At 41.4% G+C, this 25945-nt stretch overlaps 1 protein-coding gene across 1 annotated transcript in view; it reads left to right on the top strand.

Moving 5' to 3' along the window:
* LOC120445738 overlaps nucleotides 1-25945 on the top strand; it is a 42781-nt gene that overhangs the window by 4258 nt on the left and 12578 nt on the right. Inside the window, exons 2-3 of the mRNA XM_039626312.1 lie at nucleotides 8257-8291; nucleotides 24444-24489. The gene's annotated coding sequence lies outside the window, so the exon portion shown is untranslated. The remainder of the gene's footprint in view (nucleotides 1-8256; nucleotides 8292-24443; nucleotides 24490-25945) is intronic.

Here is a 25945-nt window from a genome sequence, read left to right as displayed (position 1 = left end):
CTTTTTCTCGGGTCCCTTGGCCTCAAGTGTAACTCAAACAAATGCCCAACAAAAGTTTTGTTCTTGCGAGATTTCATGTTATGCTTCATTAAATAAATTCACAATAAATTTTCATTCTTTCCATTTCGGCGCTAAGAAAGAGTATTTCAGGCATGCCTATGCTAATCCCAAAGAATTTCCATTTCTCCTGGTTCTCATAGAGCTGATTTTGCAGATAGTGTACGAAATTTGGAGGAATTCCCTGTATTGTAGCAGAACTGCAATGGGCTTAGAGAAACATAAATGTAGCATGAGTGATGAGAATGGAAAAAAATAATTTATTTTGCATTAACTAAACATTGCAGAGGTAACCCTTTTTAATAACAAATGCCTCTGGTATCTGAGTGACTGGCTGTCACGATTTGCTCTAGAACTTATGCCTTCAGCGGGACGAATGAAAGGCATCAGGTAAACGACATAAACTGATGAACTTGGCACAGGTAAATAGGTGCGGGCTATGGGACGGGAAAACAAGTTGTTTCAAATTGTATTATGTGAACTGCAGCGGGAATATGTCGTTCAACTGAGGATCCCTTGGCCCTTCTATGAATATATTGGCTTTATTGGAGCGTGAGTCCATGAGCGTTCATCCCATTCCCAGGCATTTGGCACTCTGTCACGCTTTGATTGAGTTCAGCCGGGCTTTTCTGCTGCCAGGGGGTCCATCCATCAATATCAACATAAATGCTGCTGACTTACCGGTAATGCTATATTTATATCCTAGGAAGGGATAGTGGTAATCAAAAGCTATGTAATAAATGTTCTGACTTGACCAATTAAACTGAGCGGAATTGTTAGCAAGAGCGAGCAACGTCTCATCATCAGTGAACTACCTCCTAACTACCCAATCATAATAAAATAATATATTGAATGCAACCGCTTTTGTACGTTCCCTGTCACTATTTCCATTCTCTCTGTTGAATAAAGCATATCTATTCTTAGGCAACCTAACAGTTTTTTGCAAACTTTTAGGAAATTATAGATCTGAATAGTTATGATGCAATCTGTAATGACTGGCATTCTTTTTGGCTGTTGCTTAAAACTTTTAAATAATATTATGCGAATGAATAATTTACCGTTGAATATTTAGTTTAGCATTACAAACAATTTAAATATGATTATATAACAATTTTAAAGCTTACAAATTTTACTACAGCTTCGGATAAATAATAAATAAATTGAAAGATTATTTTTGCTAATTATTTTCCAAAATGGAGAAACAAGCATTTGCTTTTTCGCATCACTAGGAACACCCCTTCTAATGGCGGTTCGGGTTGTGGGCAAGCTCGTGAGCCAAGTTGTTGGCCAAGTCGAGAGCCAGTGCACTTGCAGTTCATTTGGCCAAAAACAGGCGATCTCCGTACTTGCGGCCCGCCGTTGACTGCATTTTTGCCTGGATGGTTGGCAACAGCCAAACAATTGCCCAACAACGAGAACCTTTCTTCCCGAAAAAGATGGGGAACAGCTGCTGGTTTTGGTAAGGGATCTGGTGGCACGGGGAATAAAAATGGGCATGCGAATGGCATTAGGAATGGAAATGGGCATGGGTTTAGGCCATGGGTCTGGGCATTCTAGCGGAACTTTGTGTCGCATTATGCCGTGTTTCGGGTTGTCGGTGGTTGTTGCTGCTGTCGTGGCTGCATGTTGACTCCAATGCTCGGTTACAATTGTTTTTTTTTTATTCAGCCTGCCAGCAACATGCATAAATACATAGATACAATTGTATCTGTTACTGGGTTTTGCACACACACACTAATATGTGTTTGCGCTTGGCTGCCGCTAAAATCATACAACCTCCCCATCGCAAAGAGCTTTTAATTATTCCCATGTCACATTTCAGTTTTGTTTTATCAATAAGTAGACAAAATGCGAGCATTTCAAGAGCACAGGTTTAATTCGTTGTGATTCCGAACCTAAGCAGGAAACACCAATAATATGTACATACATATTAGTATATGAGGACCGACAGATATTTGAGCGGGTTTTATGTATTAAGGCCTAAGCGGCATATGAATATAATGTTCAGTTGCCAACAGTTAAATAAAGTGAAATATGTATTATATTTGTACAAATATAGCACATTTTGATAACAAAATATTGATAAAATATAATGTAGTTTCATACAGTATGTTCAATCGTTTGGAATTATTTAATCTATTAATTTGAACAAAGCTCTTTGCACGGCTTAGTAAATATTACGAGAAAAACAGGCATGAGTAGAGCTGGGTTTGTTTATTTGAAAGTTTCCAACTAAGTAGGTTAGGTTTCCAAATGAGCAAGCATGAAAATGTTGAAAATGATTCTTCACCTAAATTCTTTCGAAATGGTTTCCTAATTGCCGACCATGGTACCCTAAATAAATCTGTTTTAGGTGAGGAAGTTTTCTTACGAGAGCCGTCAAGTACAGGTCCATCATAATCAGATTAATTACGACCGCATACAAAACTGATCACTTTATGCAATTAAAAGACATGAAGTTCAGGGCTATACTACATGATAAATCCATGAAACTATATTTTTCTTATGGACCCGTACCTACGCCAACTTTGAGTTGCATTCAATGGCTTGGACAGCATAAAAGTTTATCGCCTTGTTTGATGGCCAAACTTGATCCAATGGCTTTATGGATGGGAAATAACTTTATGGATCACTCGAGCGACCGAGGCGTTCAATTAAATGGAAGGCACACGAATAAGACGGTCCATAAACCGATAAAGTAAATGACATCAGCTGGAGAGGGAGTGAGGACGAAGAAAAACAAAACCGACACGAAAAGAGGGCAAAGATATGTGGAGCTGGCCACATTTTGTGGGTTAATCAAATTTAGTTGAGGCTTTCCTTCTTTTCCTCACTTTCACGGGGTAAAAAACAAATGACGGTGGCCCATTAGGCACCTGTGTACTGGCCTTCTCATTCGTATTCGTGTGCGTTCGTTCTTGTATGCGGTACACATGTATCTTGCAGATACGTTTCACGTGGCTGCCACAGATACGAAAAGGCACACGCATTTTACGTTAATTACATGTCGCTACATTGTCGGGCTTCGTAATTATTTTGACAGCCAAAGCGTTTCTGCCGTTTTTTTGGTATCTCTGCATTCGAAAATCCGAGAGTTACAGTTACATTCGTTAGCTATGCGTTGATATAATGTTTTTTATTTCTATCTTGCTTTTCCACAATGACGAGCATCTCCGAAATCCCCCCAAATACCCCTCCTTCGGTCCGGCAGCCAGTCAGTCACTCAACCAGTCGGTCTGTCAACAGTGTTTTGTTTAATGAGCTTTTTACGAGCCGTGCAATGAGTAGATCTGTATGTACATACATGCAGACCCACAGAAGATACAGATACAACGCGGCAAAGTTGATGTCGAGTTGCTGAGTACCCACACATGACATCTACAGTTAGGACGGAACGTGAGGCCCAAAGCACAGAAATTCGAGTTGACCCCGTGGGTTGGTATTATCATTTGGCGGATTTGGAAATAGCTCCTGAGCTAGGCAGTATAACGAGCTTAATATTGGCATTTAGTGAAGTCTTAGTCCTTGAAAGTAAAATTCTAGTGAGGAACCCTTAGAAGGAGATTCATATATTTAGGAAAGGCTTAATTCCTCTAAGAGCATAAGCATAGAGCATAATATTTAAGCAAAGATAATCTCAATGTACGGATATAGACTTTCATGCGGTAGTTTATTGGCGCGGTGTAATTAAAATTACCTATGATCTATCTAATAAATTTAAAAAAAAGTTAGATTATACAGCACACAAATAATCCCAGTAAAGTTCCGCCAATCCGCAATTGATTTATAGCCAACAGTTGCGCCAGAGGTAAAATTTATTGAACACCAATTAGGCGCAAATAAATATCAATTGAGCCGCGCCATTTCCGCGCTAACGGAGAAAAACTTCTGGGGAAACCCTCGGGATCGCGCGATAATCAAAGCATTGGTTTCTGAGGTTTGAAGAGGACTCAGTTGGCAGGCATTTAGTTCTTAGCCCGTTCTCGACTGTTCTTCACTTTGATGGAAGCCGTATGTATGAAATGACAGCCGAACATCAAAGACGCTGCTCTTCAGCCAAGTGCGATTGCAACTGGAATGACGACGATGAGGATAATGACTGTGGGGTGGCAATGAAAAACCAATGTCTGCGGCTTTTTGCCATATTTGATTGACTGCTTGACTAACTTTCCACTAGCATTGCAGCCGATTGCTTCATTTTCAACTGACTTTTTTCTAGTTTGGGGACGAACGCGTGCGCGTTACGCTTTCGGTCAAGCAAATCGGAATAATCGGTCCAAAGCCATATATACTGGTGGTACACCGGTAGTCATGACTGTGGCCCCCTGGCGCATAAATGCATAAAAAGCGAGACGAGTTAGTTGTATATTCGCAAAACTATTTGCATAAGCGGCACCGACGAAAAGTAAAAAAAACTTCAATATCCGTTGTTTGAAGCATCGTCGAGCAAGCGCAATTGTAACTGCCAGATACATCTACATTTGTATTTATGCTACAATCGACGACTGTAGTGTCGCATCTACATACTCGCGGATGTATTTGGTTTCCATTTACGAGGTTGTTGTCGCTACCGTTGCCCCCAAAGTTGTCCCACAATACCCCCAATGTTATTATTACTCCCCTGCAGTCAATATGGAAATCGAATGCTGACATATCCCGGGAAGCCATGTATTATTGTTCGTCAAACGGCCTGATACTCGGGGGTATTTTGAGATTGTATTATGATGTATAAGTTTTGTAGAATTGCATTGTATCTATAAATAAGAAATTCAATTAGAACATTTATAGAGCTAGTTTATTCATTATATTTCAAATGGTTAGAATACTGAGGGAGGTTTCACTTCCCATGAATTAAAATCAATTAAACTTCTCCTCCTACGCATGAATTCAAATAAATATGAAAACGAGCTTTTTTTTTTACCATCTCCTTTCAAATGTGTTTGCCACAACAATTTTTCTATACAATTTCAGAACTAAGTAAAATAAAATTCAATTTAGTTTACTCCTTTCCCCACCTATTTAAAAGGAAAATCGAAATGAAATATTTAGCAGTCAACAGCTTGTTCCCCTGCATTCTGCAGCCAGCTCGTAATCCTTTGGCATTAAATATGAAAAATCAATTTCAGATGCTGTACTTTGGCATAAAAACCGCAAAACGCTCGACCACAGATACAAGACCTTACACATTCACGTGTCATAAAGACTGAAAAACTGAAAGCGGTAAACGCGAGGAAGAATGAAAATAATACAAGCCCATGCATTGCACCCCTGGACTCAAACTCATAACAGTTTCATTGTTAGTCGGGGAGCATTGCATATAAACGTAAATAGCATGAATACACCGAGCCAAATTTATGGAAATTAATGATAGTGAAACCAGCAAGGCAAGGACATGGTCGCACTTTTGTAATTGTTATATTATATTTCGATAAAATCCTTGCGCTGGCAAAAATGATTCGTTAATGGAGGTCTACACTTCATAACAAATTTTCATCCTAAGATTTTTCAATAGATTGGAAATTTAATGAAAACGTAAGAAATTTTATACTGTCGTGTAGTGTAGTGCAGGGTATATGCATATGCATTTGCCGGCGGGCAAGTCAAGGAGCTTTCGGTGCGGAAGGCTCAGGAGTCGAGGGCTAGCAGTGGTGGGATGTGTGGTCTTGTGGCACAGCCTGGATCCCTCACAAATCAACCCCCTTTTCCCAACAACCCCAACCCCTTTGGTTCCTATTAACGCTTAGGTTGAAATGAAAGTTTTTCCTTGCGATGGCCGATATTTGCATAAAATGTGCAACGCCTGCTGGCTGCTTGTGTTACTTTTAATTTTTCAGTTTTTTTTTATGTAGTATTTATTCATGCAACCGCCTCGTTTGCTTTGCATGGAGCAGCACGACTTGCACGTACTTTTTCGATTGCAGCTCGCTGTAATGGCATTTATTTGAAGCCTAGTCAAGTGCCTCACAAAAAAGTTGGCGGCAAATTAATGAAGTTTTACCACCCTGATTAAAACTTTGCTCTTAACCTTACAGCTCGGCGTGCATAAGGTCGTGGGAAAAGTTATCTTCCGGCACATTTCCATTTGCATTTGCATTTCCCTTTTTTATTTCCATTTTCCCGACTGCGATCTCTTGTCTATTTTCTCAAAGACTCTCTCACAGTTGTGCGAGTGTGAGTGTTTTCGATTCATATCGGGGGTCCGCCCTTATCTAAGATTTGACCCAGTTATGCCCTGTCCGCAATCACGATTCCCAGTTTTATTTTCCCATTTTAATTGTAGTCGCTTTGGCTCTCTGTTTTGTGGTCATCATTTTTTCTTCATTGCTCCGGCTTTAAACCGGTCAGATAAATAGCCAGGAGGCTGGTTTATTCAAATTGCTATTGTTGTGAATAAAATAAAATATCTAGAAAGACTTTTTGTGTGGCTTTGTTCGGACTGCCTTTTTTTTGGCTTTTGGCGCACTGAGATTGATAGAGATAAATAAAGAAATGGAGTGGGTTGGCTATAAAAAAAATATTTTTATTATTCATCTGCTTTGAGGATGATTGTACGGGAAAATAAGATTGGCATAGCAAATATTATTTTGCTGTTTTTTACTCCTTAAATAACTTAATGGCCAACTTAACTTAAAACCAGTGATGCAATAAATGATTTTTCATCAAGCTTATGGTGGTTTGTGTGCACAAATATTTTCATTAATAAAATAAGCTCCATCAACTGAACTGCTCTAAATGAATTTCATAAAGGGTGTTTAAACAATTCATCAAAAAGGCCTAGTGGATAGTACACGTTCTGGGTTCCAATTTAAGGTTTTGGTTTAAAAACTGTGAGGAAAAGAAACACAGAAATAAATTTTAGGAATGCAATTAGCAGACCAAGGCACAGAATGCCATAGACTTAAACACATAGGTAATACATAGTTAAGCTGCCGTTGTTCTGGCCATTTGGTTCCGCCACTTTAGGTTTAACAATTGCAGTTGTGTGCTTAACATCCAAAAATAAACAAAATTCGGCTCACACAGCTGGAAGAGATAAACAAACAGTAAGGAAAGCACCTACAATGGCCCCGGCGATCTTGAAACTGGCAATTTGATCTGCTGGCCCCGGTGCTTAATCAAGTGTGAAATCTTTAATCAAGTCGAGCTCCCCATGACTGAGTGAATTCCCAGCTGCCGTCGGCCGAGTCCCAGACCCAGTACACTTTCCACTCCCCATCCCCATCCCCATCCCCATCCCCGTCCCCGCCCCCATCACCATTCCCATCCCCATCCACATCCCAATCCCCAGGCCAGTTTTAAATCGCAGCTCCAGTAACGGCCCCAAAAAGCCGATGCAACGCAGCTGTCCTATGGCTTTGGCTTTTCAGTTAGCCTACCTGGCATGACCTTTTTTCCGCCACTCAAGTTGTTTTTTATCATTGGATCCCTTCTCGGAGGAGCCCTCCCACGCTCCCAGGCCTGTCAATTAAAAGCCCATTCGATGGCCCAGGCCCTGAACTGCACGACTCGTTGCCAGTTGGCTATAAACAAGGCAGAAAAGTACAAATAAACCAAGTGCAAAAAACGCTGTTAAGCTGTTTTATTTTCTCTGGCCACTTTCGAGTGCGAAATTAAGCGAATTAGCTGTAAGCTGTAACTGCAATGGCTATATTATTGGCACTGGTTTTGGGTCAACTAACAGCCTAGAAAAGTTTTCACCGGAAAAAAAAGAATTTCCATTACACATGCGGAAAGGCTTATAGAAAGTTTGGCTAGGAATATGCAGGATAAAAATATGTCACTGTCCGTATATTAGATGTGACAAAAAACGTTGATGAAACACCGCAGGCCAAGTAAATTTCTAGTATAATAATTCTAATTTCACCCGCTTTTTTTAAATCCATCTGGCTTATTTATTTAAGCTATCTACAAGGATAAGGGATTCAATGTTAAAAATTAAAGCCTGCATCCAGCCATGCATCTTGTTCCAACTTCAGGTTGCTCTGCGCTTGGCAGACTCTGATGGACTCACCGAACCACAAAGGACTCTCTTCTTAGACAAGCAAATATTGCTTAACGTAGTTTCAATTTTAAAGCGACTACCAGGTAGCGTGCTTATGGGCTTATGGGCAAAGGAATTTACCACTACTACAGGGTTATTTAGTTAAAAAGTTTGCGAGATTACTTCATCTAATAAGTATTTTCATACATTTTTTGCAGTTAATGACAGGGAGGAGAGCTTTCAAGAACTGGAGGTAAGTGAAGATATGGAAAAGGGTTTGTTCAGCACCGGAAGTTCAAACGCGCACATTCAAGGCACCCAAGGGACGAATCGGTATCAATCTTAATTTATAACAAATTTAATGTGGTTGTTTTGCTGTCGAAAACCGAATTCCCCTCGGAAAAGCTGGAAAAGCGCCAGCACATAAGCAAGGCTTCGGTTCTGTGGTGTTACCACCCAACGGGCGTTGAATCCTTAAATCCTTGTCGTCGACGCCCGTAAATATGCCACAAAAAATATTGAAATGGACGCCATGGAACGTGTACGGCAAAACACACTTAAGTGATTTTATGGCCCCATTCAAATGTTTTTCAAATAAGCCGAACGTGAACCACCGTAGCTGAGGTTTTTTCTCTGTATCCATAAATTGCTTGCCAAAAACCTCAAGGCGTCTCCTTTGTTCCGGCATGTGAACAAGTGAAAAACGTTTATCAGCAACAAGTAGACAGAAATGTTTCACTGGAAAACTTCCTGATTTTCTTATCTTTAAGCTCCGCCTGTCGACTGTTCTCGATTGGCTTGGCTCTTCGATTGACTGACTGACTGAGTGCGCGATTGAAGGAGTGACGGCCACAAGCGGTTAAGGTCTTGCATACCTAACTAGGCCACATTAAAGGGGGTCTTTTGAGTTGCGATAAATTATTGAGCGATTCCCTGCCCCTGAGTTCCTGGATTTAAAATTCGAATGCCTTATACACATTGGTACTCCGTTAGGAGGCCATTAGGCCCTGTGGATGCCTTTTTGGCCCATTCGATAATTGCTTTTCCCACACTCACCCCGATGAAACTCTTTCCTCAGCACGAGCAGATAATGTATTTCAAATTGTTTACCGTATACGCAACATACAACTTGACAAAAGTTTGTGGCAAATATTTACCTTACTCTCCCTCTCCATCGCTAATGTATAAATAATTGCATGTCACTTGGCGACTGAGCAAACACACACTTCATTGTTTGCCCCTGCGATTTGGATTTAACTTTGCGTCTGTGTGTTTTCTCTGCCAGGCTTTAATTTTGATTTAAGCTGGTTTTTTCACTATATATGTATGTCGGTTGACGGCCTAACACCTCGGCATAAGTGGCTAGGGAGCCGCAGAAGGTCTGTCATTATCATAATGCCAAATGGACAGCCATACTGCATAATTACCCACCCATCTGGGGCTGAACCAAATCCAAAAACAAATCCAAGGGTTCAATTTGAGTTGACAACAAATAATGCAAATATCCTGGATCGCAAGTGTGTTTCTTTATTATTTATGTCACATTATTATTATTATGCCATCAATAATGAATCCAAAAATCAATGCTGAACCAGAGGCCAACCGAGCAAAAAACATTGTTAACTGTTTCGCTGACGGAAAAATGTTGCCGGGCCTCAAAATGTTGCAATGGACAGTCGACAGCTTGTTGCCAGTGGCGTCTTAAATAATGAAAGCCATTAAAAAGAATAAACTGATTGTATAAAAAATGCAAACAGCATAAAAGTTGGTTACGAGTCTTACGAGGTTGGGAAATGTGTTGGCCAGAAAGCGGTTGGTCGCTTTCCACCAATTTGACCATCATTATTGAACGTTATTGGTGACGAGTTGCATTTAATTGAGTCTATATATGTTACGATTGCCTTTCTTCGATTGAATAACTAAGCGTAATACCCGATGTCTAATTTAGTGGTTACTTTAAATATATCTGTAAAAGGAATCTGCATTATAACTCATCCCTAACTAAACCTTACCTCATTCGTAAATGTTTCCCCTAACCTAAAATATGGATTTACTAAGGTAAAATAAATGTTTTAGGTTGCTCTCCTCTAAGAGATGAAAGCATATTTGGCACAGCACATTGAAGACCACTTCCTGCCGACCTCAAGGTTATCTGTGACTCTTGTTTCGGCTTTAAACGCGAAATCGGGATGTCTGTGGCCAGAAAGTCGCGCCGACAAGTCTGGAAACGCGAGTTTGTCGCCCTCTGCGTGTCTGTTGTTTGCTGTGCGCCCCATAAATCACGGAATAAATTTTGCGCGTGCAAAATATACATATATGCAAACGGAAGAGGGAATGCAATAAAAAGTTTTTGATTTTAGATCTTTTTATTTGCTTGCGCGCGGGTGAGCAAAATGAATCGCCAAACTCCAAATGAAACTCCCAAAAGGGAGACGCAGGCCGGAAACGGAAGTGCGTAATGCCATACGTGACCAGAGTCCAACGAAAAACGACACTGGTGTCTGTGGTTTGTCCACGGCAAGGTGCAAACAATTTTTATGATTAATTACAGGGCCCCGAGCCCAAAACATCATGAGCATGAGCACGAACATGAGTCAGTGGATCTCTGTTCTTTTGTTGGTAAATGAAACAATAGCCGCATTTGCACTAAAAATAAAATCAGGCAGCCATAAAAATGTAATAAAGGAAAAGGTTTTTCTTTTGGAATGGGAGAGTGGAAGAGTGGAAGAGTCATTTGCTTCGTCTGGCATGCCATGTCGTAAATACTGATTATGATGTTTAGGCGCCACTTTATGAATCGGTTTTATTTCTGTCATATGCACAGCTCGTAAAAATATTAAGGTGCAATCAAACAATTTCCAACGGTTCTCGAATATTTCGTCAACCTTTCCATATCACAATGACGTCATATTAATTAATGACGTGTAAGCGCTGCCCAAGTACTGAAGCTGTATATTATTAAACGAACTAATATACTTTTAAGGAGCTTCCTAGTAGCTTCCAGGTTGTATTTTATTTTTGGAGTATTAGAAACCTCTTGTATGTTTTGTTTTCCTTTGTGCTGTGCTCACTGGTCAAGTTGGGTCAGGTATTTTAATTAAAACTAATTAAGGCGGCAATTCATTCAAAGAGCACCTTGACAGAGCCCTGACAACGCCCAGTTAATTATAAGTCATGCCTAAACTGACTTAATTGTTTAGAGGCGATGCCGGTCCCCGACATCCCCACTATTTCCTCCAAACAACCCCCATCAACCCGCCTCTGGATGCGGAGTGCAGCAAATGAGCATGGCAGCATGGGAGCATGGCAAATGTGAAAGCAGCTGTTGGTCAAATGTGCGAAAATTACCTGCAAATGGCTGTCGAAAATGACTCGACTAGATCACGGCCATGGTTGGCGGGCTCAGCTGCAATTCCGCCATCATTCATGCGCCAGTCAGTCATTCAGTCATTCTGTTATTCTGTTAGTAAGTCAGCAAGTCAATCGCATCATTCTCAGGTTCTACTTCTGCCCTGAGGCATCATCAGCATCAGCATCTGCATCTGGATCTGGATCTGAATCTGGATCTGCATCCGCTTGGCTTTCCTTTGGAGGCGAGTTCTTTCTTCGGATACCGACTGCAATTGGGATGCCTCGTAACTGTACTCTCTACAAGATAATACCGCAATTTCATTATGCAGATTGACTGGACCACCTCAAGTCGACCCTTCTGGGCTCCACTGCTCTGTCTGGAGCTAAGGCCAATGGCATGCGGTTTAACTGGGCCAGCTGCAGCTGCATTGAAGCCATCTCGTCGGGTTCTCAATTACTTGGCTTGATTCAAAATACCCTTGGGAGAGCCCAGTTGTCAAAGAGGGAGGCATATTACAATGCGGCTTTAAAGGAACACCATTTCATCATGTCGCCTTTGAGTGAGCTCCATCAGAGCCCCTTTTGCTGGCGTATTAAACTTCAGATGAGCGTAAAAGCAGGATGCGAAATATTACTTCGGAAGGACATTTCGCCGTAGGCCTTTTTGAAAAGAAGTTTTGTTTTTCACTTTCCCTGTAATGTGAGTTAAGGGAGTGCTTATATAAGGGAAAACCGCAAAAATTAAGATGGCACGAAACGCTGTTAGCAAAAACATGGCTTATTTAATGAGGACAGAAAAAGTAATTAACATTCTTTTTTAAGATTTCCTCTGGTCAAATGGTGAAACAAAATATAAGCAAAATATTGAAAAAAAACAGAAACTGATTTATAAATGTTTTCAAGAAGTTTTTCGTTCGAACAAGAGAATTTATAAAGTAAGCAGTTTTAGAGGCAATCGCTTATTTTAGTATATCAAAAAGTTTTTGCATATCTCTACATTAGTGGCATTACCCTTGTGTTTCCATAAAATGACTACATGTTCAGTTGGCCTGTCCCTTAGCTCGAAGCCCCTCCTTGGGTTTTTAATTATCCCTGGCAGCGCGAAAACTTTCTCAAGTGTTTTCCCTCTCGCATCCCCAGTTTTCCGGAGGGTTCCGGCAATTAACGCCACGTTTTGAGTGGCGAATGTTTTGTCCTGTTGCCGTTGCTTTGGGTTCGCGGCCTTGGCTCACTTATTAATTTGGCCAATTTAAAGATGGAAGCGTCGGGCGGCAGAAATAAATGAAAATTCATATTTCTGGGCGTCATAAATGCCGTGAGAGAAGCGCTGGTAGCGCTGGTCTCCGGCTTCTTTCCCACAGCCCCGGATGGAAATGAAGATACACGCACCCACAGATGCCGCAACTGCCACCGCAGACATAGCATAAGCATCAGACCAATTTATCCGAAGACTTCGCGACGACTTTTCTCACAGTCATCGCCATCTTCATCGTCATCGCAGCGGAGAGGAGACTGTGGCGCCACAGTGGCTGCCAAAAGATGTTTGCCACGGAGGAGAGCCATTCGGGATTCGGATGGTTGGGTGGGTGCATTAACGAATCGGGACAGTCAGAGTTGGATTTTTTATGGGCGCCTAAAACGCAAATTGACAAAGCAAAATGCTTTTGGGAAAGCTTCATTAATTAATTGAAACAAATCATTCGCCATTAAATCGGCGGAGAAATAAGATGAAATCGTGTTGGTGAAACCTAATTAGCTGAATGATCCTCCAGATGGCTTCATACCTCTGCCCAATCCCAGACCCACCATCTTCGTCAACTTGAAGCCGATTGTTGTTGGTTATCCGCACGCGTACGGCTCAAATATTCCAGCGTAATTGCTTGGCCCTGCCCGGAGGTCTTCGAGTGACCCAGAAAATATGAGGAATATGGGCGAGTGGATGATGATGAGTTTTGAGGGTGTCTGTCAAAAGTGGTTCCTTTCTTTTCCAATCGTTTCTATTCTGCCCAAATTGCTATGCTGGGCCTAGACAGCTGGCAATTTATTGGACGGGACTGGAGTGAATTGGATTTGGCCAAGTGCAAGCTACAGGTATTAAATTAAAACGTGCCCGGCCGAAACAGAGTCGTGATGATGCCGTGGCAGCTCTTAACCCGCTGACGCCCAGCTAGTTAACCCAAAATGAAGGCCCAGTCGCAGTCAACACTCAACAGTCAACACCATCCATAAGATAGGCAAAAACAAAACCTAAAACAAGAAGAGGAAAGAGGAAAGGAAACGGATGGCTATGGGTGAGGTTCTTTCGCTGCCTTTCCTAGGCCACAAAATGGATTATTATGTTAATTACTGTCACGTCACGTTTCGTGTTCCGTGTCGGTGGTGAAAAGACTGCCTGCTCTCCCCCTTTTTTCCCAGTCTAGCCTGGTTTTTCAGCCAAATGCAGTATGACATCTGCCTCAGCTTCTGGGTCTGCAGCTGCGCTTAAGCGCCATTCAGCTGCAAATTAGCGAACATACAATATATGAGCGCCAGCTGGGCGCATTTAGTACTCACTTCTCGGTGGGCGGTTTGTGTGGCTGGCTGCCTTTCCGCCATTTTGGTCTTTGTGAACAGTAAATTCATATAGTTCATTTCCATTGAAGGAAATGCGCACAGTTTCATGAAAGAAATTTTCAATTGAATTCGAGCAGAAGCCCTTCTTGCAGCGTAAAGTAATTAATGTTTACTAAGTGTGGCAATCTAATCAAGTGGTAACTGAGTATCTTCTGTGTGATTCATGATAGTGGACACGGGTTGTCCACTATACTTTTCCATGGTGGACAAAAGGGGTCTAATGTATTATTTATTTTCTTAAATTAGCTTACCCGTCAATAGCAACACATCATTTATTTTCATTTTCTTAGAAGCTCAGCAAGCAACAATACCTAATCAAAAACAAAGCCAAATGAGCTTAGGTCAGAGCCAAAATTCCAATATTGTTCTTGCATTGTTTAAACTTCGGTGTTGGTGTTTATTCCATCACCCTAAGAGCAAAGGAATGCCTTTGGGAAATCTATAATTAGACTGGGCTTCGACTGACCAGTCGGCTTCCTAAGATATCGCGTACCAGGGCTTAGAAACTCGGGCCGTTAACACTCTGTTCGATATTATTAAATTAGAAGCGTCAACAATGGCCAAGAGTAGAAGAAGAACTAGACTTGTTTCTCATATCTCTGTTTTTGGCAAAGATTTCTAGCCCATGGCCAAAATCCGGTTTTTGGTTGGTGGGGGGGGGGCCCTCGTACTCGAGGTCAAGACTTCGACTCATTCTTATTGACGAGCGCACGTCTCGAGCCAAATAATAATGGCCGTAATAATCATCAAATGAAATAATATAGAAGAATTATGTTAATCGCCCGGTCGCCGGCGACTGACCATAAAAGGTAGCGCGTCCAAAAACAGAGAAACTTCTTGCGTAATCGCAGTGCATTCTGGCCCGACTGGGATTTAATTAGCTGGTCGACTGGACAGCGAAGCAACCAGGCTCACAATAGAGCGACGTCCTCTTATCTTTCGCGGAGAGCGTTATGAAAAATGAAATAATATATTTTAATATTGTCCCTTGGTCCTGCTTTCTGTTTGCCGTGGCCCGAGCATGGTTCATTTAGTTTTCATGGCTGTTTCGGTGAGCACCTGCAAATGACACTTGCTTTGATATGTAATTAGAATTTATGAAAGTGTCAACTTGGAAAAACTTTGCCGTACACCCGGCCAGACACGCCTTCCGATCCCGATCCGCCCCTCAGATGACAGCTACTCCAGCCATCATTATTCAGACAAGGGCCAGCTTGACAGGCGGTCCAGTAAAAGTGGCCAAAAGTGTCTGCGAGTTTTCAGCAAGGCAAAGCAGGGAAAACAGTGGGGGCGGACAGTGTTGTGGGTGGTGGCCAAGTGTGACGACCGAACGAAACTGGGCCGCCAAAGGGGAATTATAAACCAAGGTAACGCCGGCCAGAGGTCGTAATGCCTTACGTAAAATGGCGACAAGCCGATACTGCAGCGTACCGGACTTACCATTTACTAATTGCAATTGCCAAAGAGAAGCAGTCTGTTGGCCATACGTAAGCGGCTTATAGGCCAGTTGACAAATTGTGCGAAATATCTGCACCCCCTGCCTTTTATTCATTTTAATGAGGCCCACGTAGTGGCGACTGAAGTACAAACATTAGTACTAAAAGTCGAGTGCCGAATATGAGACTTTTATTTATTATTATTTATTGTGTACTTTTTTCGTACTTATATATTTGATTTTTTGATGTGACTTGCGTGTTTTAATGACGTCGCTTGCGTGCTCAAGAAAGTGTTAAAAGTTTCCTTTCTTGTACTCGTATTGCTGCTACGATTTGTACTGCTGGCAGTTTATTAAGCGGAAACATTGGGGCAACTTAACAACCCCGTCCAAAAAAATAAAAGAAAAACAAGGCGGTGGGAGGTTGACAATGAACCCCCAGAAAACGCAGTGTGTGGGGAAACCCAATTATGACACGACAATAAAAAACTTTGTTTTTATTATTGTTTATATACACACTTCGCTTTTATTTTCATTGGTAATTACCGCACGAAGTTCGCTTACTTTTCCAACTCTTGACGACGTTGGCGCTTTTAGCCATTCAGGCGAAAGCCTTTCTAATGCACTTCTCATAGCCACGATTGCAACATAGTTAAAAGTAATTGTTCCATTCCCAATAAAATGGGCTTTTTCTTCTTGTTCTAATTGCCCTGCTGGCTGGGGAAATGTTTTTTTTTTTATGCTCAGCAATTAAGAGCATTAGGATTGCTCTCAATGAGTTATAAAAACTGAATTGCCAACTTGGGGCTGTAAAATTATTAAGATGTCTAGTTTCTTTTTGGATAATCGTTATAGCTACTTTCTTTTTGCTTAGAAAGAATAGGTGTTTTTAAAAGTAATAGATCATTGCTATTACTTTTAAAAATACCTATTCAGTTTAAAATAAAACAGTTTTAAGATGAATATATATCAACTAAAGCGTAAGCTTCAACCATATTATTAGTTAGTTCCTACAATTGTTTTCTCTTATTTTTGATTTATTTTTATAATTTGTTGGGACTAAAGAATAGTTGCGCTAAGTACCTTTTTTACGTAGCACTTAGCCACTGCACTCTATCAGTCTCCTAATTGAGAGTGCTCAACAGTATTTGGCCACAAACAAGCCGAACTTTTATTCAGCCAGCTATTTTGCCACTGGCCCATTGCCCGCACAAATCACAAAACGCACTTAGCGCAGATTGTGAAAGTTGGAAAAGTTGCTGCCACAGGCAGCCCTAGAAAAAGTCAGAGACCCATCTTCCACTTCGCATTTTCCGCGATGGGAAACCCCAGTGGATGTAGAAGTGGGTTCTTGCAGCCGGATTACCAGCTCTCCTGATTACCAGCTCACGCACTCGCTACTGCCACACGCTGGGGCAGATACAAAAAATAAGTAGAAAATGCAAAAACTTGCAGCGACAAACGAGTTTTGCTTATAGGCAAAGTTAAGTGTAACGTACCGCAAAGCAACGGCACAAGAAACGTGAGAAACCGGAGGTAGACCGGCCTAAATAGTACAAAAATTAAATCGCATTCCAAATGCTCTTCTTTTTAAGCTAATTTATATTTTCTTACTATTACCACTTATATGCATATAGCTTGAAAACATCACTAATTATTCCTGTTACACACGTATCATTATTTTCTTAAATGTATTATTTTGAGATTGCTTGATTTTATTATATTATTAATACTTTCCGGTTCGATTTTAACATTCTTCAACCCCGCCTGCTATTGATATCACTCCTCAGACTCGGTGAGTGTACCTAAATGTCATAATTATGGCCAAGCACTGGGTTCGTTTGCGAAAACAGCTTGGGAAAACGGAAAATGGAAAACAAACCGAGGGCAGTGGGTTAAGTTAAACTTTTGGCTGACCCACTGCGTGCGTGGCGCCCCCTGGCGGCTCCCGTTTCGGATTTCGGTCACAATTGAAGTTGCGCTTTGGCTAAGGCATTTACATATATAGTATGTATGGCTGCGATATACATTTTATTTTTATTTGGCCAAGTCTCGAGATCGCAAAACCGGTTTCCGCTTGGTGGGTGTACTTCAGTATTTATTGTTACTGCTGCTCTGACTTTTGTCTCTGCAACACAGCGGTCTCGATTATGCAACACTTCGTGTCGCCGCTCCAAACTCAGAAAGTTGTGCAAGCCACGGCAGTTGGTCTTGTATTTGTTGATTGTGCCTCAGTTGCAGTCTCAGACTCAGATTCAGTCTCAGGCACAGTTTTAGTACTTTTGTGCCTTGTAGTTGGGGAGACTCCCGACTGTCAAAGCGAAAAGCCCCACCAAAACCCAAAAAAGCAAAGCCGAGTGCCAATCTGGCCGCTCTAATCAGCAAGCAAATTTGCTGACATGTCGAGCAAAACGTCCGAAAAAGTCGGAGGGGAAAGCCCAGGTATCCGACACAAATGTGGCAAATAAGCCGCTTTGCGAACGGCTACGGTTACGGCCAACTTGTGTGATTCTGAGTGGAATGGGTGACCAGAAGTAGAGAAATTGTACAACCGCATCTGAGCGAAGCAATTTAGACGATTAAATGCTACGTTCCACGTCTCAAATAAATACGTTTTTAAATTTTGTTGGTGTCATACAATTCTATTTGATTATTCTCGATCATCCCATTATCAACGCACAGTACATACTTTTTGACTTTACCAAACAACGGTAGCTGCTCAAAGTACCCCCGTCCCGTTTGTAGCAAGTTTCATGTTCTGTCGGTCTATTGACAATCGCATTGTGTCTGGTTCTTACTTCCGTTTCAAGGCGACACACTTCTGGGTAGAACAAAGCACTGAAAAGCCTCTTTGCATGCGCCAACTGAAGCCCAGATTATTGTGCACATGGGTACTCACGCACCCGTGTAATAAACTTTGGATCCCCCGGCTCTTAGCTGTAAAATATAATCTGGTTGCACTTTTGACTAGGCTAATGCTCCCTATAAGTGGAGTCACTTCCGCTGTTCGCAGTTGGCTGTCGGCTGGGTTGATTTTGCTTCTCTGGCTTTTGGGTGGGGATTGTCTTCAGCGGGAGACCCTTGCCCTCTCTTGTCTTCCCCGTCGGAATCACCTTTTGTGGCACCTGTTTCCAGCTTTTTCTGCTCACTCCCAGCCGGTTGCTATTGGTTGCCCCATTTCCTCCGGACGACTGCATTAGAAGCCAAGCGGTTGAACAACAATAACCAGCAGACGAAACCGTTGCCTTCGTGCTGTTTGACTTTTGGACTTGGCCTTAAAAATATTCAACAACCAACTTGTTGCGCAACAGACGCAAAAGTTGCAAACAGTGGAAAGATACACTTGAAATTAAGCTTATATACATAGCAAGGGAACTAAGAGTAAATAATACAATTTTTGAACAATTGAGTATACAGTCACTGGGGTGGCAAACAATGGGAAAACAAGAATGAAAGGAGGATATAAATAGGAATTAAGAAAAATATTTTTAATACCATTATTTATCCACCAACACAAGGTGCAAACAAGAGAGCAATTCAACTGAAATATTTTCAAACCCAGTTTATTTTTAAAGCTTGTTAGACCAACTAAACTTTCTCCATGAACTCTATTGTAGCGTTCTCTCTTGTTTTTTATAAACTTACCCAGGCAAGTCACACTTCATTGACCATTATAAATTTTAAAAAGCTAAAAAAATTTGGAATATATATATATAAAAGTTGTACAAATGTCATAAGCTACCACAAAAAGTTTCTACTTTATACGGTTTGCGCTCTATTTAACGAACTTTCTTAAGAGTAAAGAACATATCTCAAATACATTCATTTCATCTTAGAGCGCACAGTTTGTGGCTATAAATTCAAGAGCGATCATTTTTCCTTGTGTAAAAGAGAGGTTACGCACCGAGGAAGCAACCGATTTTCGAAGGAGAAAATCTTCGCTGACTGCAACGAGGCTTGTTCGATTGTTGTGGTTGTTACCGGTTCTTATTCTTTCGCGTTTTGTTGTCAGTCTGGCACCAATCAAACGGCCAGCACGAGCACATAGGAGCCAAGAAAAGCAGCTGTTGCTGCTTTTGGCCCGATTTGCCGGCTGCCTGTTGCACTTGTTTTGGACCGCTTGTTCTCGTTCTCGTTCTGCTGCTGGTTTGGAATAGGTTTTTGGTTGGATGCGTTCCAGTGGTCTGAGCTTCGTTTTTGTTGTTTATTTGAATGCAAATATTTTGTATACTCTGTTGACACATTTACCAGAATATGCTTTATGGGAAAATATAGCGGAAACTTGACAAACTGTTGGTGCGCAATAAAATGAAGCAACTTTTGTAAATAAGCCAATATGGCGTAACCCACAATAGGCTTACAAAAAGATATAAAGCATGTTTTTCCGAAATTTCTTCTTTTGTAATGCAATACTAGTCTTATTCTGCCCAAGAAAGAAAGAAAAAAACAATTGTGAGTTGAATGAACTGACCGCAAAACAACGAAATAATAAGCCAAAGCTGCTGCCCCTACAAACAAAACGAGAATAAACTGGCCGCAAAGTTCACAGTTGGCCAAAAAACTGAGTCACCGAAAAGGTGGCAAAAGCCGAGTTAAGAACCATGATTGCGACTTGATCTGCCTGGGAACATACTGGCGGCATTTTGCACCTAATGTCATCAGTTAGCGCCTCATTCATCAACTTCCGATCCAATTCATATCCAGATTGCAAAATACACGCAATTTATACCCAAATTGATATGGAAATGGAATCAAATTGAGGGACTTGTTTGCCTGTTACCCCCAGGTCGGAAATAAGCCAATGTGAAGCAACTATAAATTGGTTCAGGTTCAATAACAGTCGTTATTGTTGGCCAGTCGCTTTGTGGGCTTGCTTTTAATTATTATTTCTGGCTGACGCAGAAATATGCAAACAAGATATTTGCCTCTCATTTTTTGGCTCGGCAATCTCTTTGCAAAACTTTTTAATTACATAGTTTCGACTGCGGTGGGCGTAAGAGTGGGCGGGGCTGGAAGTTATTGCCGCACTCTACATATTTATGCAGAACCACAAAAGAAGCAAGGAACTGGGGAGTTTGCCCTGGGATCCCATGGTTATAAAGTTACAGAACATGCAAAAAAATGACGGCGAAATTATTTTTCCTACACCAGTGAAATACGAATTTTCAGCTAAATTAAAAAAATGCTGAGGGATGTAAAAGTATTCATATATCATCTCGCTTTTCCAGGCGAAAATTCCTAATAAGCTTACCACCGCGAGGAAGTGTATCAAAAATAAGAAATGCGAAAAAGCCACATGTTTATTTTACTTTCGGTACGTGCCAAATGAAAATAAAACCCGAGCGCAGCAAATTTAATAAATATGAAATGAGTTTGTCATACACACAGGCACACGAGCTGCCAAACCCAAGCCCCAATTACAGGGATGCCAGGATTCCGCCGCCTGCATGCCTTCGATAACGTGCCGCAGAGCCGAAAATACCTTTAAGCCAGACCCAAAGGCACTAGCGGTCGGGGCAAGGACCTTCCTTAGCAAATAAACACGCACTTACCGGCTCACATGACTTTTATGGGTCCTCCGCTAGCTAGCCGCACACAGACTCCTCGTGAATAACGTGTGACAAAATGAATGCCACTAAAATAAGGGATCACAAGTCGCACGGCCTATCCTTGAGGCATTCAACAAATGCCAAACAAATCGAATGTCCGTATAGAAAGGGAAACAGAGAGAGAGAGAGAGAGAGAGAAAGCTGAAATATGTGATTATACGCGCATAAAACAGCCGCAGGACTTAGAGTCCTTGGCCTGTCAGGGCGAATCCTGTCCGTAGTTTCGGGCCCAGCAGCGGAACTTGTTGAATAAATAGGGAAATGAACGGCAGACTGTCACACAATCTGCTGATTGCTACACAGGAATTCCTGTTGCCCACATTCCTGCCTCCTGCCTCCTGCCTCCTGTTTTTCGAAACGTTATAAGTAGAGCTCGTTGGCGCTCCTGGCCCGCTAATAGCATTTCGGAGAGTCCTGCCAGTTACACCGTGAAACGACAAAATAGTTACCTAATGTATATGATGATGACCAGAACAGCGGAGGGGCCTTAATTGGCCGAGGACGAGAAAGTTCAGCGTGAAAAATTTTAATTATTTTATGAAAAGGTAGAACGAAAATTAACATAACAAAAAATGACGTACTCACCGTTTTTATATAAACCTGAAATAATGTGACATCAATGAAAAGTTGTAGCCTATATCACATTTTGTTGGTGAGAAAAAGTGTCATTACGAAAGTTGGCAACTTTTAAATAATGTATGTATATAAAGTTATTGATATAAAATACATACATAGTTTTCATTTTGGACAGCAAAGGGTTTGTATCCTATTTAAAAGTTTAAAAATTCTTCGAATGATTTTAGTGGTCTTGGTATAATAATAGGTTATAGGTATTAAAAATGAATGGAAGAAAATGTTTGGGATAGGTGTTACTCTTCTTCAGTTTTGTTAGCTAACTTTTGGGGAGTTTTCCCAAGTGAGCATCCATAGTTCACACAGCGGAGGTAACAAAACATTGGCAAACTCCACAAGGAGGGAGCTCTGGAATCTATACCATGAGAATGACAAGTGCATAATTTATGCGAACAATAGTGGCCACTGTTTGCCATCTCAATTCACACGACGGGGCAGACAAAATTGTTACACAAACCAAAAGGCGGTTGGGCATTTTTCCCCACCTGTCTGTTTGCACAAGCTAATGGGCTCATTCATTTTATTTCTCAGAATAAGAGGAGGAAAAACAAATATTTTCCTCTGTTATTTGCCTCTGAGAATTGTTTGATGCCGGGGCAGAAACTTAAAAAAATGTATTCCACCGATAAATTAGATCGTTTAGGCGTTGTGTCTGGAAAAGTTTGCTTGGAAACTAGAGTGGGAAATTCTCTTATTTTCTTCAATTGGTGAATGAGTTTGAAGAGCATCACGAAGCACGTCATGTATACGCCACGTTGGTTGAATGTATTTCCTTTGCTCGTATTATTTGTCTTAGGTGCTAGCTTCTTTATAATTCAGCTTTAGTATACTCGCTTTAGTTTGTTGTACTTTCACTTTACGTGTTTTGAGGGGCATCTAGAATAACCTTGCCATTCAACCGACGAACACCCCACCCCAGTGCCTCCTTCCTCGATGCATCAATGCAACAGCCTCGCTTCATCAGTGTTAACCCTCAAAAGCCCGCAGGCTGACATTGTCCTTGGTGGGTCGTCTTTTGTTTCCTTTCGCAGGGGAATGGTAAATAAACCTTAACCAATCTGGGACAAACAGCGAGTGAGCAATGGTGACTTTAAAAGGGGGCTGAGAGTAAATAGAAATTATAAATAAAAGTGCGAAAAAACTGCGCAAAATACTTGAAATAATCTGCGATAAGGTAATTATTGTTTTAATCAGTTCATGACACTTCTTAATCAAAAACAACCAACTCATATATGATTCCAATTAAGTGGAAAATTCTGTTCGTCCTCGCAATAGGTGGTCTTGGGTCCGTTTTTCATTGTGTCGAAATCTTAGAAAGACTTAAACTGAATAAAGGATACTGTGTTGCACAATAAAGTGGGCACTCGGTCGATGACACTTTTACGAGTTCGGTGGCTTTTTGTTCTCGATATTTATCACGTCTTTTGTGCTTTCGGCTTGGCCCACCGCAGTGCATTTGCATCCCGATTGCAACGGTCTCGAGCATAACGAAAACTTGTCCCGCAAGCCAAATCAACAAAAGACACAGAACTTTGGGCCAAGTCCTCGAATCCTTCGAAGAAGACAAGTTGCTAACGCAATTGGTTTGGCCAATTCCCCTCCCCAAAAACGCCAAAGGCGTAGAAATGTTATGCAATTTGTCAGTCGTAAGACGAGCAAGTATTGAATAACAAGGGGGTTGAGGGAACTGGCTGCATCCTGATTGTTTAGATTGTTATCCGTATCCTGTTTCCAAACATGATTAGACCGCAAAATTGGCATTATTGACATTCGTTTGTTGTCTTGAATTGCGTAAACAGACGCCTTAAGGTCTTGCCAGTATAAATCACAGTCTTTGCTCAGCTCAACTCTTTTGCCGTTGGCAAAGCTGGTAGTATCCTTCAAAGGCAGCAGCTTTTCAAGGGCTGAAAAGGGCAATTTAAGTCGAGCTTGAGACTAAAAGCGGCTTTCATTATGCCAGTCTGGGAAAATATTCAGAGTATATCATCAGAGTGCTACGACAAATTTGCTAGCGCAAAAGCGGAGAACTGTGGTGGCGGGACCATATCCTTTTGGGTTAGAGTGAATAACATTGCCCAAAAACAATGCCTGGCAATATGAATAAAATAATCAAGCCAAATGGCCCGAGAAGCGGACAGTAAAATGTATATGTGCATTCATTCACACAAAGGGCCCAACACAATTTGCATGGCTGGATTTTCGCCAGAATACAAGGGAGAAAAGGTGTTGGGAAGGACGTGCTCCTGCGGTGAAGGAAGCCAGCTGTCACAACAATGCCGGGAGCCAATGTAAAATCCAGGCATGGGCAGCGTGGGTTTAGTGATTTATGGCAAGAGGGTTCTTCTGTGGCAACTTTGCTGAAAAAGTGCGTTTCCTGGAAGACCACAAGCACATCTAATATTTGTCCGCAGCCCGACTTGTGACTCTACAAACAATCCTGTTTCCGCAGAAGCTAAGCTGAGATAGGTTCTTTCGGAAATAGAAGTAGCTGCAATTGATGCTGAAGCACTGCAGCTGGGGCTTGGAAAGTTATTGGATTTAATTTCTACCAACTATTTAAACGCTCCACACCCACTTGAAAAACATTCGAGACATTTCACGGTCGCCCAGTTTCAATGCAAGTAATTCCATCGCATATTTTCATTATACACTTTTGACAATGCCTTTGACGATGTTTCCTGCCATCAGCCCGCAGCGGCGGGTTTTGACATAATTTAATTCGTTTTTATTAAATTTATGTAAATTCTGCTTCGTCTGCTTGCAGGACTCCCAATCCCTTGGCGTGGACTAACCGAAAGTAAATTGAAATTGTAAGTAGCCGAGAGCATTTTGCACATTTCCCGATTAATCCGCTGAAAACTGTAAATTATGCTGTCAGCATCATGGTCGGAAATGGGTTGGGCTGGGTTCGGTTGGAAGAAAACCGGGAATAAGCCACAGACTGGCAGGCAGGTCAGAGTTCAGCCATGTTTAACGATTTTTGCACTTGGGCAACGGGCCGTATGATTGATATTCGAAATGGTGGCGCTGCGGTTTGGTTTACGCTTAAATTAATGCGAAGCCAAGGTGTTAAATTGCCCGTAACCGCGCCCACAGCACAGAACACCCCAACGGCATTCACGAAGAATGTAAAACAATTACTGCTTTGCATTAAAAAACACAAGAGACAATGTCCTGTGGACATTGTGAAAAAATGTCATTAGATTACTGTGTTGTTCTACACTCAACTGTCCTTTGTGTCCTTGTCGCAAAGATTGAGTAATGTCCCTGTCATAATACGACATATAGAAACTAAGCAATTACATTGTCATGGTTTGACTATCAACCGCTTGGGATGTGCACCTGATAATTGCCATGGATTAAAATCTGGAAAATCTTTGCATTTTTAATGATTATTGAAGAATGCCCGTACATTGGAGTAAAACCATACTGTTTTACTCTTTTTGTACTGAGGGCAGTTGTACCAATATTTATTTAATCAGTTTATGTAAATTCTTGTGCAACAGATTCGCGTAATTGTTTCCTTGTTAAGTGTTCAATTTTCCCATGCTATGCAGCGCTTGCCATTCAGTTAATGCAGTTTACTTCCCTCGACCGTTTTTATCACTCATACGACATGTGGAACGACATGTGCAAAGAACAGCGCAGAACGGATAATTTACTTATGTAGCGCAGTGCAAAGCTGTTACGTTTTTGGGGCTGGCACTTTTGACCTTGCCACGTGGCAAGCGATGGTTTCAGTTTGGTTAGCAAAACGTGGGGCAGAAGTACAGAGAGATGTGGAAAACGTTTAAATTATGCAAGTTGAGCAGCTAGCAAACGTTCTATTTTCGATTTTGATGTGTATGAAGTGGCTAAAATTAAATTAGTGCGCAGGATGTGCTCAATCCGAAGACCAATTTATGCGCCACATGTTGCAGCTGGCCGAAGTACCCATTCGTCCAAGCTAAAATTGTAAAAGTTTAAATTTTTCATTGGGTGCCGGATAAAAACGACAGTCTTATACAAAGTTTCCTTTTCCTTTACCCAGATTGAGAAGAACACGGGGCTGTGCCAACTCATTTGGTGTCTGGTGGCGCAAAACTCTCGCCATCCGTTTCCGACAATCGTGGCAAATAAATTTTTAAATCTGCCTTGCGAGGGGGACGTCCGCGGAAAACACAAAGCACTTGCTGTTTTATGTAACAGCTATTCAGAAGTTTAGACGGGATAGGTCACAGGACTGAAGCTGTAACTATAAAATATTGATAACGCGGTTGTACACTT

Source organism: Drosophila santomea, chromosome 2R (assembly GCF_016746245.2).
Source record: "Drosophila santomea strain STO CAGO 1482 chromosome 2R, Prin_Dsan_1.1, whole genome shotgun sequence".
NCBI classification, from domain to species: domain Eukaryota; kingdom Metazoa; phylum Arthropoda; class Insecta; order Diptera; family Drosophilidae; genus Drosophila; species Drosophila santomea.
Note: the sequence above shows the minus strand (reverse complement) of the source record. Positions and strands in the feature narration are given on the sequence as shown.